We start from the raw sequence: 16,368 nt of genomic DNA on the forward strand, positions 1-16,368 counted from the left end.
ATGATGACAGTACTCATGGTGACAGTTCTCATGGTAATAGTTCCCATGGGGACAAGGCACAGGGTGGCAGTGAAAAATGGTGAAAGTGCCCATGTTGACAGTTCTCATGGTGACAGTGCACACGGTGACAACCCATGCAGACAGTCCTCACAGTGACAGTTCTCATGGTTGCAGTACCCATGGTGACAGTGTTCACAGTGATACTGCCCATGGTGGCAGTGCCCATGGTGACAGTGCCCATCGTGAAAGTTCCCACGGCGCCATTGCCTATGGTGACAGTGCTCATGGTAACAGTGCCCATGGTGACAGTGACCATGGTGAGAGTGCTCACACTGAGAGTGCCCATGGTGACAGGGCTCATGGTGCCAGTCCGCATTGTGCCAGTACCCATGGCGACAGTGGTCATGGTGACACTGACCACAGTGAGAGTGCTCACTGTGATAGAGCTCACGGTACTAGTGCTCATGGTGACAGTGCAAATGGTGACAATACCCATGGTGACAGTACTCATGTTGAAAATACCCATGGTGGCAGTTCTCATGGTGACAGTGCTCATAATAGCAGTGCCCAAGGTGGCAGTCCTCGTGGTGACAGTGCTAATGGTGACAGTGCTCTTGGTGGCAGTTCCCATGGGGACAGTACCGATGGTGACCCTGTGCATTGTTACAGTGCCCATGGTAACCGTGCTCACGGTGGTAGTGCACATCGTGACAGTGCCCATGGTGGTAGTTCACCTGGTGACAGTGCTAAATAGTGACAGTGCACATGCTGACAGTGCTCACGGTGATAGTGCCCATGGTGACAGTGCCCACGGTGATAATGGGTATTATTACAGTGTTCATCGTGACAGAGCCCAAGGTGGCAGTGGCCATGGTGACAGTGCCCACAATGACAGTGCCCATGGTAACAGTGCCGACAGTGACAGTGCCCATGGTGACACTTCTCACAGTGAATGTGCCCATGGGGACAGTTACCATGATGAGATTTCTCACGGTGATAGTGCCCGTTGTGACAGTGCTCACAGTGACAATGCCCATGGTGCCAGTGCCCATAGAGACATTCCGCACAGTCACATTTCTCACGGTGAAAGTGCCTATGGTGACACTGCACCTGGTGGCAGTGCAAAATGGTGACAGTGCCCATGGTGACATTGCTCATAGTGACTTTGCTTACAGTGATAGTCCTTACGGTGACAGTGTGCATGGTGACACTGCACACAGTTGCAGTGTTTATGGTGACAGTGTTCACGGTGATACTTTCCATGGTGATAGTGCCCATGGTGACACTGCACATGGTGGCAGTGATAAATGGTGACAGTGCCCCTGTTGACAGTTCTCATGGTGACAGTGCACATGGTGACAACCCGTGCAGACTGTACTCATGGTGACAGTACTCACGGTGACAGTTCTCATGTTTGCAGGATCCATGGTGACAGTGCTCACAGTGATAGTGCCCATGGTGAGAGTGCCCATGATGACAGGGCCCATGGTGCCATTGCCTATGGTGACAGTGCTCATGGTAACAGTGCCCAAGGTGACAGTGACCATGGTGAGAGTGCTCACACTGATGGTGCCCATGGTGACAGTGCTCACGGTGCCTGTCTACATTGTGCCAGTACCCATGGCGACAGTGCTCATGGTGACAGTGACCACAGTGAGAGTGCTCACGGTGATAGTGCTCACGGTAATAGTACTCATGGTGACAGTGCAAATGGTGACAATACCATGGTGACAGTACTCATGTTGAAAATACCCATGGTGGCAGTTCTCATAGCGACAGATCTCATGGTGACAGTGCTCATAATAGCAGTGCCCAGGTGCCAGTGCTCGTGGTGACAGTGCTAATGGTGACAGTGCCCTTGGTGGCAGTTCCCATCGGGACAATACTGATGGTGACGCTGTGCATTGTTACAGTGCCCATGGTAACTGTGCTCACGGTGATAGTGCACATCGTGACAGTGCCTATGGTGGTAGTTCACCTGGTGACAGTGCTAAATAGTGACAGTGCACATGCTGACAGTGCTCACGGTGATAGTGCCCATGGTGACAGTGCACACGGTGATAATGGGCATTGTTACAGAGTTCATGGTGACAGCACATGGTGGCAGTGGCCATGGAGACAGTGCCCACAATGACAGTGCCCATGGTGACAGTGCCGACAGTGACAGTGCCCATGGTGACACTTCTCACGGTGACAGTGCCCATGGGGACAGTTAGCATGGTGAGATTTCTCACGGTGACAGTGCCCGTTGTGACAGTGCTCACAGTGACAATGCCCATGGTGCCAGTGCCCATAGAGTCATTCCGCACGGTCACATTTCTCACAGTGAAAGTGCCTATGGTGATATTAACCATGGTGACACTGCACATGGTGGCAGAGCAAAATGGTGACAGTGCCCATGGTGACATTGCTCATGGTGACTTTGCTTATGGTGATAGTCCTTACAGTGACAGTGCGCATGGTGACACTACACACAGTGACAGTGTTCATGGTGACAGTGTTCACGGTGATAGTTCCCATGGTGAGATTGTCCATGGTAACAGTGCCCATAGTCACAATTCTCATGGTGTAGTGCTCACAGTGACAGTGGCCATGGTGTCATGCCCATGGTGACAGTGCTCATGGTGACAGTACTCATGTTGGCAGTGCCATAAATAACAGTGCTCATTGTGGCAGTGCTCATGGTGTCTGTGCTCATGGTGACAGTGCCCATGTTTACAGTGTTTATGGTGATAGATGTCACGGTGTCAGTGCCCACGGGGACAGTGCCAAGGCTGACAAAGCCCTGGGTGATACTTCCCATTGGGACAGTGCCCACGGTGACAGTGCCCATGGTGACAGCGCCCAGTGTGACAAGGCTCATGGTGACAGTGCTCACGGTGACGGTGCCCATGGTGACAGTGCCGATGGTGAGAGTGCCATTAGTGACAGTGCTCATGGTGAAACTGCCCATGGAGACATCGCCCATGGTGATAGTGCTCATGGTGACAACCCCACGGTGACAGTGCCAATGTTGATAGTCCCCGTGGTGACAGGTCTTACATTGAATGTGACCATGGTGTCTGTGCTCATGGTGACAGTGCTCAAGGTTAGAGTCTCCATGTTGACAGTGCCGATGGTGACAATTCTCACGGTGACAGGGCCTATGGTGAAAATTCACATAGTGACAGTGTTCACGGTGACAGTGCCCATGGTGCTATTACCCATGGTGACAGTTCTCATAGTGAAACTGCCCATGGTGACACTGCACATGGTGGCAGTGCAAAATGGTGACAGTGCCCATGGTGATATTGCTCATGGTGACATTGCTTACGGTGATAGTGTGTATGTTGAAACTGCACACAGTGACATTGCTCATGGTGACAGTGTTCACGGCGTTAGTTCCTATCGTGAATGTGACCATGGGGACAGTGCCCATTGTCACAATTCTCATGGTGTAGTGCTCACGGTGACAGTGCCCATGGTGACAATACACAGGGTGACACTATTCATGGTGACATTGCTCATGGTGAGAGTGCCCATGTTCACAACTGTCACGGTGATAGTTCCCATGGTGACAATACCCAGGGTAACAGAGCTGATGGTAAAAGTGTTCACGGTGACAGTGCCCATGATGACAGTACCTAAGGTGACAATTCCCATGGTGAGACTGCTCATAGACAGTGCCCATGGTGACAATACCCAGCGTGTCCTGTCCATGGTGACAGTGATCATGGTGACACTTCTCATGAGGACAGTGCCATAAGTGACAGTGCTCATTGTGGCAGTGCTCATGGTGACCGTGCTCATGGTGACAGTGCCCATCGTGACAGTGCCTAAGGTGATAGATATCATGGTGGCCGTGCCCAGGGTGACATTGCCCACGCTGACAAAGCCCATGGTGATACTTCCCATTGTGACAGTGCCCACGGTGGCAGAGCCCATGGTGACAGTGCCCAAGATCACAGTGTCCATGGTGAGAGTGCTAACGATGACTGTGCCCATGGTGACAGCACCCAGTGTGACAATGCCCATTGTGACAGTGCTCACGGTGACCATGCCGATGGTGATAGTGCCAATTGTGAGAATGCTCACGGTGACACTGCCCATGGAGACACTGCCCATGGTGATAGTGCTCATCATGACAACCCCTCAGAGGCAGTGCCAATGGTGAGAGTCCCTGTGGTGACAGTTCTCACGGTGAAAGTGATCCTGTTGAAATTGCTCATGGTGACAGTGCTCAAGGTGATAGTCTCCATGTTGACAGTGCCCATGGTGACTGTTCTCACGGTGACAGTGCCTATGGTGCTTATGCTCTTAGTGACAGTGCTCATGGTGACAGTGCCCATGGTGACAGTGACCACGGTGACTGTTCTCACCGTGGTAGTGCCCATGGTGACAGTGTTCATGATGACAGTCCGCATTAAGGCTGTGCCCGTGGTGACAGTGCTCATGGTGATAGTTCTCACGGTGATAGTACGCACGTTGACAGTGCCAAAGGTGACAATACCCAGGTGATAGTAATCATGGTGAAAGTGTCCATGGTGGCAGTTCTCATACTGACAGTTCTGGTGACAGTGCTCATGGTGACAGTGCTCATGGTGGCAGTGCCCATGGTGAGACTACCGATGGTGTCACTGCCCATGGTGACACTGCACATGGTCATGGTGCATCTGGTGGCAGTGCAAAATAGTGAGAGTGCCCAGGATGATATTGCTCATGGTGATAGTGCCCATGGTGAGAGTGCCCATGGTTCCAGTGCTCATGGTGACAGTGCCCATTGTGACAGTGCCCCTGGTGACAGTGCACACCGTGAGAGTGCCCATGGTGTCTGTGCCCATGGTGACAGTTCTTATCATGAGAGTGTTCATGGTAGCAGTGTTCATGGTAATAGTGCTCACGGAGACATTGCCCACAATGAGAGTGCCCATGGTGAGAATACTGACTGTGACAGTGCCCATGATGACTTTTCTCTCTGCGACAGTTCCCACGGGGACAGTCAGCACGGTGAGATGTCTCACAGTGATAGTGCACATTGTTTCAGTGCTAATAGTGAAAAGACCCACGGCGCCAGTGCCCATCATGGCATTGCTCACAGTGATAGTTCTCACGGTGACAGTGCCCATGGTGATATTACCCATGGTGACAGTACTCAGTGATCAAGTGCTCATGGTGACAGTGCCTAAGGTGATAGTGCACATGGTGGCAGTGCAAAATGGTGACAGTGCCCATGGTGACATTGCTTAATGTGATAGTCCTTGTGGTGACATTGCGCATGGTGACATTGCCCCCCATGACAGTGCTCTTGTTGACAGTGCTCATGGTGATAGTGCCAAAGTTGGAAGTGCCCATCGTGAAAGTGCCCATGGTGACAGTTCTTATGATGAGAGTGGTCAGAGTGGCAGTGCTCATGGTGAAAGGGCCCATGGTGACAGAGCCCACGGTGACAGTGTCCATAGTTATAGTGTCCATGGTGACAGTCCTAACAGTGAAATTGTCCATGGGGACACTGCCCATGGTGAAAGTGCCCATGGTCACAACACCCACTGTGATAGTGCTCACGGTGAGAGTGGCCATGGTGACAGTGACCACGGTGACAGTTCTAATGGTGATACTGCCCATGATGACAGTGCTCATGGTGACAGTCCACATAGTGCCAGTGCCCAAGGTGACAGTGCTCATGGTGACAGTGCCCAAAGTCCCAATACCCATGGTGACAGTGCCCAGGCTGACAGTTCTCAAGGTGATAGTGCCCATGGTGACAGTGCACATGGTGATACAGAGAATGGGGACAGTGCTTATGGTGACAGTGGTCATGGTTGCAGTACCCATGGTGATAGTGCTGAAACTGACAGTGCCCTTGGGGATAGTGCTCATGGTGAGTGTGCTCGTGTTAATAGTGCCCATGGTGGCAGTTCCCATTGTGAATGTGCTCATGATGACAGTGCCCACGTGGGTAGTTCCCTTGGTGACAGTGCTCATGGTGATAGTGACCATGTTAACAGTGCACATGGTGGCTGTGCCCTTGGTGACAGTGCCCATGATGACAGTATTCATGGTGACAGTGCTCACGGTGATAGTGCCCATGGTGACAGTGCACATGGTGGTAGTGCACATGGTGGCAGTGAAAAATGGTGAGAGTTCCCATGCTGACAGTTCTCATTGTGACAATGCACACGGTCACAACCGATGCTGACACTGCTCATGGTAGCTGTACCCGTGGTGACAGTGCTCATGGTGATAGTGCCCATGTTAACAGTGCCCATGGTGACACTGCCCATGGTGACAATGCCCATGATGACAGTGCCCATGGAGTCAGTGCCCACGGAGCCATTGACTATGGTAACAGTGCTCACAGTGACAGTACCCATGGTAACAGTGACCACGGTGAGAGTGCTCACTGTGATAGTGTCTATGGTGACAGATCACACTGTGACAGTCCACATTGTGCCAGTACCAATAGTGACAGTGCCCATGGTGACATTGACCACGGTGAGAGTGCTCACGGCGCTAGTGCTCACAGTAATAGTGCTCATGGTGACAGTGCCGACAGTGATGGTGCTCACGGTGACAGTGCCTATGGTGATAGTGCCCATGGTGAGAGTCCGCCCATTGATAGTGCCCATGGTGGCAGTTCCCATTGTGAAAGTGCTCATGATGACATTGCCCATGTTGGTAGTTCCCATGGTGAGAGTGCTCTCATTGATAGTGACCTTGGTAACAGTGCACATGGTGGCCGTGCCCTTCGTGACAGTGCCAATGATGACAGTACTCATGGTGACAGTTCTCATGGTAATAGTTCCCATGGGGACAAGGCACAGGGTGGCAGTGAAAAATGGTGAAAGTGCCCATGTTGACAGTTCTCATGGTGACAGTGCACACGGTGACAACCCATGCAGACAGTCCTCACAGTGACAGTTCTCATGGTTGCAGTACCCATGGTGACAGTGTTCACAGTGATACGGCCCATGGTGGCAGTGCCCATGGTGACAGTGCCCATCGTGAAAGTTCCCACGGCGCCATTGCCTATGGTGACAGTGCTCATGGTAACAGTGCCCATGGTGACAGTGACCATGGTGAGAGTGCTCACACTGAGAGTGCCCATGGTGACAGGGCTCATGGTGCCAGTCCGCATTGTGCCAGTACCCATGGCGACAGTGGTCATGGTGACACTGACCACAGTGAGAGTGCTCACTGTGATAGAGCTCACGGTACTAGTGCTCATGGTGACAGTGCAAATGGTGACAATACCCATGGTGACAGTACTCATGTTGAAAATACCCATGGTGGCAGTTCTCATGGTGACAGTGCTCATAATAGCAGTGCCCAAGGTGGCAGTCCTCGTGGTGACAGTGCTAATGGTGACAGTGCTCTTGGTGGCAGTTCCCATGGGGACAGTACCGATGGTGACCCTGTGCATTGTTACAGTGCCCATGGTAACCGTGCTCACGGTGGTAGTGCACATCGTGACAGTGCCCATGGTGGTAGTTCACCTGGTGACAGTGCTAAATAGTGACAGTGCACATGCTGACAGTGCTCACGGTGATAGTGCCCATGGTGACGGTGCCCACGGTGATAATGGGTATTATTACAGTGTTCATCGTGACAGAGCCCAAGGTGGCAGTGGCCATGGTGACAGTGCCCACAATGACAGTGCCCATGGTAACAGTGCCGACAGTGACAGTGCCCATGGTGACACTTCTCACAGTGAATGTGCCCATGGGGACAGTTACCATGATGAGATTTCTCACGGTGATAGTGCCCGTTGTGACAGTGCTCACAGTGACAATGCCCATGGTGCCAGTGCCCATAGAGACATTCCGCACAGTCACATTTCTCACGGTGAAAGTGCCTATGGTGACACTGCACCTGGTGGCAGTGCAAAATGGTGACAGTGCCCATGGTGACGTTGCTCATAGTGACTTTGCTTACAGTGATAGTCCTTACGGTGACAGTGTGCATGGTGACACTGCACACAGTTGCAGTGTTTATGGTGACAGTCTTCACGGTGATACTTTCCATGGTGATAGTGCCCATGGTGACACTGCACATGGTGGCAGTGATGAATGGTGACAGTGCCCCTGTTGACAGTTCTCATGGTGACAGTGCACATGGTGACAACCCGTGCAGACTGTACTCATGGTGACAGTACTCACGGTGACAGTTCTCATGTTTGCAGTATCCATGGTGACAGTGCTCACAGTGATAGTGCCCATGGTGAGAGTGCCCATGATGACAGGGCCCATGGTGCCATTGCCTATGGTGACAGTGCTCATGGTAACAGTGCCCAAGGTGACAGTGACCATGGTGAGAGTGCTCACACTGATGGTGCCCATGGTGACAGTGCTCACGGTGCCTGTCTACATTGTGCCAGTACCCATGGCGACAGTGCTCATGGTGACAGTGACCACAGTGAGAGTGCTCACGGTGATAGTGCTCACGGTAATAGTACTCATGGTGACAGTGCAAATGGTGACAATACCATGGTGACAGTACTCATGTTGAAAATACCCATGGTGGCAGTTCTCATAGCGACAGATCTCATGGTGACAGTGCTCATAATAGCAGTGCCCAGGTGCCAGTGCTCGTGGTGACAGTGCTAATGGTGACAGTGCTCTTGGTGGCAGTTCCCATCGGGACAATACTGATGGTGACGCTGTGCATTGTTACAGTGCCCATGGTAACCGTGCTCACGGTGATAGTGCACATCGTGACAGTGCCTATGGTGGTAGTTCACCTGGTGACAGTGCTAAATAGTGACAGTGCACATGCTGACAGTGCTCACGGTGATAGTGCCCATGGTGACAGTGCACACGGTGATAATGGGCATTGTTACAGAGTTCATGGTGACAGCACATGGTGGCAGTGGCCATGGAGACAGTGCCCACAATGACAGTGCCCATGGTGACAGTGCCGACAGTGACAGTGCCCATGGTGACACTTCTCACGGTGACAGTGCCCATGGGGACAGTTAGCATGGTGAGATTTCTCACGGTGACAGTGCCCGTTGTGACAGTGCTCACAGTGACAATGCCCATGGTGCCAGTGCCCATAGAGTCATTCCGCACGGTCACATTTCTCACAGTGAAAGTGCCTATGGTGATATTAACCATGGTGACACTGCACATGGTGGCAGAGCAAAATGGTGACAGTGCCCATGGTGACATTGCTCATGGTGACTTTGCTTATGGTGATAGTCCTTACAGTGACAGTGCGCATGGTGACACTACACACAGTGACAGTGTTCATGGTGACAGTGTTCACGGTGATAGTTCCCATGGTGAGATTGTCCATGGTAACAGTGCCCATAGTCACAATTCTCATGGTGTAGTGCTCACAGTGACAGTGGCCATGGTGTCATGCCCATGGTGACAGTGCTCATGGTGACAGTACTCATGTTGGCAGTGCCATAAATAACAGTGCTCATTGTGGCAGTGCTCATGGTGTCTGTGCTCATGGTGACAGTGCCCATGTTTACAGTGTTTATGGTGATAGATGTCACGGTGTCAGTGCCCACGGGGACAGTGCCAAGGCTGACAAAGCCCAGGGTGATACTTCCCATTGGGACAGTGCCCACGGTGACAGTGCCCATGGTGACAGCGCCCAGTGTGACAAGGCTCATGGTGACAGTGCTCACGGTGACGGTGCCCATGGTGACAGTGCCGATGGTGAGAGTGCCATTAGTGACAGTGCTCATGGTGAAACTGCCCATGGAGACATCGCCCATGGTGATAGTGCTCATGGTGACAACCCCACGGTGACAGTGCCAATGTTGATAGTCCCCGTGGTGACAGGTCTTACATTGAATGTGACCATGGTGTCTGTGCTCATGGTGACAGTGCTCAAGGTTAGAGTCTCCATGTTGACAGTGCCGATGGTGACAATTCTCACGGTGACAGGGCCTATGGTGAAAATTCACATAGTGACAGTGTTCACGGTGACAGTGCCCATGGTGCTATTACCCATGGTGACAGTTCTCATAGTGAAACTGCCCATGGTGACACTGCACATGGTGGCAGTGCAAAATGGTGACAGTGCCCATGGTGATATTGCTCATGGTGACATTGCTTACGGTGATAGTGTGTATGTTGAAACTGCACACAGTGACATTGCTCATGGTGACAGTGTTCACGGCGTTAGTTCCTATCGTGAATGTGACCATGGGGACAGTGCCCATTGTCACAATTCTCATGGTGTAGTGCTCACGGTGACAGTGCCCATGGTGACAATACACAGGGTGACACTATTCATGGTGACATTGCTCATGGTGAGAGTGCCCATGTTCACAACTGTCACGGTGATAGTTCCCATGGTGACAATACCCAGGGTAACAGAGCTGATGGTAAAAGTGTTCACGGTGACAGTGCCCATGATGACAGTACCTAAGGTGACAATTCCCATGGTGAGACTGCTCATAGACAGTGCCCATGGTGACAATACCCAGCGTGTCCTGTCCATGGTGACAGTGATCATGGTGACACTTCTCATGAGGACAGTGCCATAAGTGACAGTGCTCATTGTGGCAGTGCTCATGGTGACCGTGCTCATGGTGACAGTGCCCATCGTGACAGTGCCTAAGGTGATAGATATCATGGTGGCCGTGCCCAGGGTGACATTGCCCACGCTGACAAAGCCCATGGTGATACTTCCCATTGTGACAGTGCCCACGGTGGCAGAGCCCATGGTGACAGTGCCCAAGATCACAGTGTCCATGGTGAGAGTGCTAACGATGACTGTGCCCATGGTGACAGCACCCAGTGTGACAATGCCCATTGTGACAGTGCTCACGGTGACCATGCCGATGGTGATAGTGCCAATTGTGAGAATGCTCACGGTGACACTGCCCATGGAGACACTGCCCATGGTGATAGTGCTCATCATGACAACCCCTCGGAGGCAGTGCCAATGGTGAGAGTCCCCGTGGTGACAGTTCTCACGGTGAAAGTGATCCTGTTGAAATTGCTCATGGTGACAGTGCTCAAGGTGATAGTCTCCATGTTGACAGTGCCCATGGTGACTGTTCTCACGGTGACAGTGCCTATGGTGATTATGCTCTTAGTGACAGTGCTCATGGTGACAGTGCCCATGGTGACAGTGACCACGGTGACTGTTCTCACCGTGGTAGTGCCCATGGTGACAGTGTTCATGATGACAGTCCGCATTAAGGCTGTGCCCGTGGTGACAGTGCTCATGGTGATAGTTCTCACGGTGATAGTACGCACGTTGACAGTGCCAAAGGTGACAATACCCAGGTGATAGTAATCATGGTGAAAGTGTCCATGGTGGCAGTTCTCATACTGACAGTTCTGGTGACAGTGCTCATGGTGACAGTGCTCATGGTGGCAGTGCCCATGGTGAGACTACTGATGGTGTCACTGCCCATGGTGACACTGCACATGGTCATGGTGCATCTGGTGGCAGTGCAAAATAGTGAGAGTGCCCAGGATGATATTGCTCATGGTGATAGTGCCCATGGTGAGAGTGCCCATGGTTCCAGTGCTCATGGTGACAGTGCCCATTGTGACAGTGCCCCTGGTGACAGTGCACACCGTGAGAGTGCCCATGGTGTCTGTGCCCATGGTGACAGTTCTTATCATGAGAGTGTTCATGGTAGCAGTGTTCATGGTAATAGTGCTCACGGAGACATTGCCCACAATGAGAGTGCCCATGGTGAGAATACTGACTGTGACAGTGCCCATGATGACTTTTCTCTCTGAGACAGTTCCCACGGGGACAGTCAGCACGGTGAGATGTCTCACAGTGATAGTGCACATTGTTTCAGTGCTAATAGTGAAAAGACCCACGGCGCCAGTGCCCATCATGGCATTGCTCACAGTGATAGTTCTCACGGTGACAGTGCCCATGGTGATATTACCCATGGTGACAGTACTCAGTGATCAAGTGCTCATGGTGACAGTGCCTAAGGTGATAGTGCACACGGTGGCAGTGCAAAATGGTGACAGTGCCCATGGTGACATTGCTTAATGTGATAGTCCTTGTGGTGACATTGCGCATGGTGACATTGCCCCCCATGACAGTGCTCTTGTTGACAGTGCTCATGGTGATAGTGCCAATGTTGGAAGTGCCCATCGTGAAAGTGCCCATGGTGACAGTTCTTATGATGAGAGTGGTCAGAGTGGCAGTGCTCATGGTGAAAGTGCCCATGGTGACAGAGCCCACGGTGACAGTGTCCATAGTTATAGTGTCCATGGTGACAGTCCTAACAGTGAAATTGTCCATGGGGACACTGCCCATGGTGAAAGTGCCCATGGTCACAACACCCACTGTGATAGTGCTCACGGTGAGAGTGGCCATGGTGACAGTGACCACGGTGACAGTTCTAATGGTGATACTGCCCATGATGACAGTGCTCATGGTGACAGTCCACATAGTGCCAGTGCCCAAGGTGACAGTGCTCATGGTGACAGTGCCCAAAGTCCCAATACCCATGGTGACAGTGCCCAGGCTGACAGTTCTCAAGGTGATAGTGCCCATGGTGACAGTGCACATGGTGATACAGAGAATGGGGACAGTGCTTATGGTGACAGTGGTCATGGTTGCAGTACCCATGGTGATAGTGCTGAAACTGACAGTGCCCTTGGGGATAGTGCTCATGGTGAGTGTGCTCGTGTTAATAGTGCCCATGGTGGCAGTTCCCATTGTGAATGTGCTCATGATGACAGTGCCCACGTGGGTAGTTCCCTTGGTGACAGTGCTCATGGTGATAGTGACCATGTTAACAGTGCACATGGTGGCTGTGCCCTTGGTGACAGTATTCATGGTGACAGTGCTCACGGTGATAGTGCCCATGGTGACAGTGCACATGGTGGTAGTGCACATGGTGGCAGTGAAAAATGGTGAGAGTTCCCATGCTGACAGTTCTCATTGTGACAATGCACACGGTCACAACCGATGCTGACACTGCTCATGGTAGCTGTACCCGTGGTGACAGTGCTCATGGTGATAGTGCCCATGTTAACAGTGCCCATGGTGACACTGCCCATGGTGACAATGCCCATGATGACAGTGCCCATGGAGTCAGTGCCCACGGAGCCATTGACTATGGTAACAGTGCTCACAGTGACAGTACCCATGGTAACAGTGACCACGGTGAGAGTGCTCATGGTGATAGTGTCTATGGTGACAGATCACACTGTGACAGTCCACATTGTGCCAGTACCAATAGTGACAGTGCCCATGGTGACATTGACCACGGTGAGAGTGCTCACGGTGCTAGTGCTCACAGTAATAGTGCTCATGGTGACAGTGCCGACAGTGACGGTGCTCACGGTGACAGTGCCTATGGTGATAGTGCCCATGGTGAGAGTCCGCCCATTGATAGTGCCCATGGTGGCAGTTCCCATTGTGAAAGTGCTCATGATGACATTGCCCATGTTGGTAGTTCCCATGGTGAGAGTGCTCTCATTGATAGTGACCTTGGTAACAGTGCACATGGTGGCCGTGCCCTTCGTGACAGTGCCAATGATGACAGTACTCATGGTGACAGTTCTCATGGTAATAGTTCCCATGGGGACAAGGCACAGGGTGGCAGTGAAAAATGGTGAAAGTGCCCATGTTGACAGTTCTCATGGTGACAGTGCACACGGTGACAACCCATGCAGACAGTCCTCACAGTGACAGTTCTCATGGTTGCAGTACCCATGGTGACAGTGTTCACAGTGATACTGCCCATGGTGGCAGTGCCCATGGTGACAGTGCCCATCGTGAAAGTTCCCACGGCGCCATTGCCTATGGTGACAGTGCTCATGGTAACAGTGCCCATGGTGACAGTGACCATGGTGAGAGTGCTCACACTGTGAGTGCCCATGGTGACAGGGCTCATGGTGCCAGTCCGCATTGTGCCAGTACCCATGGCGACAGTGGTCATGGTGACACTGACCACAGTGAGAGTGCTCACTGTGATAGAGCTCACGGTACTAGTGCTCATGGTGACAGTGCAAATGGTGACAATACCCATGGTGACAGTACTCATGTTGAAAATACCCATGGTGGCAGTTCTCATGGTGACAGTGCTCATAATAGCAGTGCCCAAGGTGGCAGTCCTCGTGGTGACAGTGCTAATGGTGACAGTGCTCTTGGTGGCAGTTCCCATGGGGACAGTACCGATGGTGACCCTGTGCATTGTTACAGTGCCCATGGTAACCGTGCTCACGGTGGTAGTGCACATCGTGACAGTGCCCATGGTGGTAGTTCACCTGGTGACAGTGCTAAATAGTGACAGTGCACATGCTGACAGTGCTCACGGTGATAGTGCCCATGGTGACGGTGCCCACGGTGATAATGGGTATTATTACAGTGTTCATCGTGACAGAGCCCAAGGTGGCAGTGGCCATGGTGACAGTGCCCACAATGACAGTGCCCATGGTAACAGTGCCGACAGTGACAGTGCCCATGGTGACACTTCTCACAGTGAATGTGCCCATGGGGACAGTTACCATGATGAGATTTCTCACGGTGATAGTGCCCGTTGTGACAGTGCTCACAGTGACAATGCCCATGGTGCCAGTGCCCATAGAGACATTCCGCACAGTCACATTTCTCACGGTGAAAGTGCCTATGGTGACACTGCACCTGGTGGCAGTGCAAAATGGTGACAGTGCCCATGGTGACATTGCTCATAGTGACTTTGCTTACAGTGATAGTCCTTACGGTGACAGTGTGCATGGTGACACTGCACACAGTTGCAGTGTTTATGGTGACAGTGTTCACGGTGATACTTTCCATGGTGATAGTGCCCATGGTGACACTGCACATGGTGGCAGTGATGAATGGTGACAGTGCCCCTGTTGACAGTTCTCATGGTGACAGTGCACATGGTGACAACCCGTGCAGACTGTACTCATGGTGACAGTACTCACGGTGACAGTTCTCATGTTTGCAGTATCCATGGTGACAGTGCTCACAGTGATAGTGCCCATGGTGAGAGTGCCCATGATGACAGGGCCCATGGTGCCATTGCCTATGGTGACAGTGCTCATGGTAACAGTGCCCAAGGTGACAGTGACCATGGTGAGAGTGCTCACACTGATGGTGCCCATGGTGACAGTGCTCACGGTGCCTGTCTACATTGTGCCAGTACCCATGGCGACAGTGCTCATGGTGACAGTGACCACAGTGAGAGTGCTCACGGTGATAGTGCTCACGGTAATAGTACTCATGGTGACAGTGCAAATGGTGACAATACCATGGTGACAGTACTCATGTTGAAAATACCCATGGTGGCAGTTCTCATAGCGACAGATCTCATGGTGACAGTGCTCATAATAGCAGTGCCCAGGTGCCAGTGCTCGTGGTGACAGTGCTAATGGTGACAGTGCTCTTGGTGGCAGTTCCCATCGGGACAATACTGATGGTGACGCTGTGCATTGTTACAGTGCCCATGGTAACCATGCTCACGGTGATAGTGCACATCGTGACAGTGCCTATGGTGGTAGTTCACCTGGTGACAGTGCTAAATAGTGACAGTGCACATGCTGACAGTGCTCACGGTGATAGTGCCCATGGTGACAGTGCACACGGTGATAATGGGCATTGTTACAGAGTTCATGGTGACAGCACATGGTGGCAGTGGCCATGGAGACAGTGCCCACAATGACAGTGCCCATGGTGACAGTGCCGACAGTGACAGTGCCCATGGTGACACTTCTCACGGTGACAGTGCCCATGGGGACAATTAGCATGGTGAGATTTCTCACGGTGACAGTGCCCGTTGTGACAGTGCTCACAGTGACAATGCCCATGGTGCCAGTGCCCATAGAGTCATTCCGCACGGTCACATTTCTCACAGTGAAAGTGCCTATGGTGATATTAACCATGGTGACACTGCACATGGTGGCAGAGCAAAATGGTGACAGTGCCCATGGTGACATTGCTCATGGTGACTTTGCTTATGGTGATAGTCCTTACAGTGACAGTGCGCATGGTGACACTACACACAGTGACAGTGTTCATGGTGACAGTGTTCACGGTGATAGTTCCCATGGTGAGATTGTCCATGGTAACAGTGCCCATAGTCACAATTCTCATGGTGTAGTGCTCACAGTGACAGTGGCCATGGTGTCATGCCCATGGTGACAGTGCTCATGGTGACAGTACTCATGTTGGCAGTGCCATAAATAACAGTGCTCATTGTGGCAGTGCTCATGGTGTCTGTGCTCATGGTGACAGTGCCCATGTTTACAGTGTTTATGGTGATAGATGTCACGGTGTCAGTGCCCACGGGGACAGTGCCAAGGCTGACAAAGCCCTGGGTGATACTTCCCATTGGGACAGTGCCCACGGTGACAGTGCCCATGGTGACAGCGCCCAGTGTGACAAGGCTCATGGTGACAGTGCTCACGGTGACGGTGCCCATGGTGACAGTGCCGA

Source organism: Mesoplodon mirus (genome assembly GCF_964341445.2).
Source record: "Mesoplodon mirus genome assembly, contig: SUPER_3_unloc_11, whole genome shotgun sequence".
NCBI lineage: Eukaryota > Metazoa > Chordata > Mammalia > Artiodactyla > Ziphiidae > Mesoplodon > Mesoplodon mirus.